This window comes from Neovison vison, chromosome 4 (genome assembly GCF_020171115.1).
Source record: "Neovison vison isolate M4711 chromosome 4, ASM_NN_V1, whole genome shotgun sequence".
Taxonomy (NCBI): Eukaryota; Metazoa; Chordata; class Mammalia; order Carnivora; family Mustelidae; genus Neogale; species Neogale vison.
The window spans coordinates 79,797,240-79,799,050 of record NC_058094.1 but is presented as its reverse complement, the minus strand read 5'-3'; the positions used below and the strand labels follow the sequence as shown (position 1 = coordinate 79,799,050).

Sequence of the window (1,811 nt, the reverse complement as noted above, 5' to 3'; positions counted from 1 at the left end):
CCAAAATTTAACTTTCTGATTAAAAAAAAGAAGAAGAAAGAAAAATAAAGAGTGCCTTTCAAGTAGTGCTGTTTCATAGAGCTTTCTGCGATGGTGGACAGCTGTGTTGTGGAGTGTACAGACATAGGTACATATGACTCCTGGGCACTTTATTCTGACCAGTGTGATTGAGGTATGGAATTTTAAATTTCGTGAAATTTTTGTCAATTTAAAATGTGAATAGCCACATAATTAATTTTAATTATTTATTATTTAACTAATAATAAATAAATAACTTTAATTAGTTTAAATTTAAGTAGCCACCTATAAGATAAACTAGTGTCTCTCTTATTGGATCATGCAGCATTAGAACACTAACAAAGATCCACTGGGCATCACAGTTTAACAAGAATTCAGAGGGAAAATAGATGAAGAAGAGATGAGATATAATTTCCTTGAAATATTGAAGTTTTTCGGAAACCTGGGTGTCTGAGTTGTTAAATGTCTGCCTTTGGCTCAGGTCCTGATCCCAGGGTCCTGGGATCAAGCCCTGCTCAGTGGGAATCCTGCTTCTCCTTCTCCCTCTTTCCCTGCTTGTGTTCCCTCTCTTGTTGTGTCTCTCTCTGTCAAATAAATAAATAAAATCTAAAAAAGAAGAAGAAGAAGAAGAAGAAATATTGAAGGTTGTTAATATCAAGGGGAGTATAAGCCTGGGAAAATATTAATTTTTGTATTCTTCAAGACATTTTTCTCAAGTTCCTGGAATATGGCAAATTGGTTGACTTCTCTTTGCATGGGCAATTATGTAGAAGATGTTCTGTGAGCAAGTGTGGTGATCAGTGTGGGAGGCATTGTTTATGCTGAACAATTTTGTTTGTTTTCCATTCAGGCATTTTATTTTCACATGTGTATTTTCAGATCCTCAGAAAAAGAATCCCAAGATTTTCCCTCCTGTGTATTTGTGTAGTCTTCACAGTCCATGATATTAGCTGAGATGGTCAATACCTAAAACCAAAGTAATTGGACAGGATCAGATTATTCTGCCATTTTTCTAGAATTTTCCGTTGTACACCAAACCTGGGGGTGATCATTCCACACTTATTTAACCTGCCTATAATGTTCACAACAATTTTTCCAGCTCTGCGATCATCAGTGGTTTCAAATTCGTCCATGTAACCATGCTTCATCATCTCAGCTGGAATCTGGAGGGTGACTTTGGAGCACGACCTCATAAGAATTTTGGGGCATGCTTTATGCTCCTTAGAGCCTCAGCCAGGACATTTATGCACACCATTATGGTGGCAAGGAAGATGGCAGAAAGAGGTGGACAGTTTTGATTATCCATCTGTACAAAAGCTGTTCCAGGAACAAGAGGTTTACAACTTGTTAACATGGAGGCCGCTTTTAGGCAAACTCCACTTGAGCAATGGACACCTGAGTAAGGTGGAAGGCCCCAGTGACCCTGAGTGGAATGCAAACAGACCCCTTAGGTGACCCACGTCAAAACAACCATAAACTCTAGCTGGCCAATGGGTTACTTTACAGCCAGCACAGCTACCGAAAAAGGAAAATTCCATATGTTCCCATACCCCTTAACTTCCCCCCTTAACTGCAGCCCTCTACCACTGCCTCATGGCAGACAGTCTCTCCTTTGCTATCCTTCCCACAATTCCCTTGCAGGACATTCAGTAAAGTATCTCCTTTATTCTGCCTCCGGTGAATTCTTTATCACCCATGCTGCTTGACCTCCATTTGATCGGGTTGCAATTTTAAAACGTAGATATGGATTAGCAACGTCCAACTAACATTTGTGAATGGCAACAGCAAATGCA

The 1,811-nt window shown here is 39.5% G+C and overlaps 1 pseudogene; it reads right to left on the bottom strand.

The window, feature by feature from the left end:
- Positions 1-901: 901 nt before the first annotated feature.
- LOC122903965 lies at positions 902-1,273 on the bottom strand (annotated as a pseudogene).
- Positions 1,274-1,811: the final 538 nt, after the last annotated feature.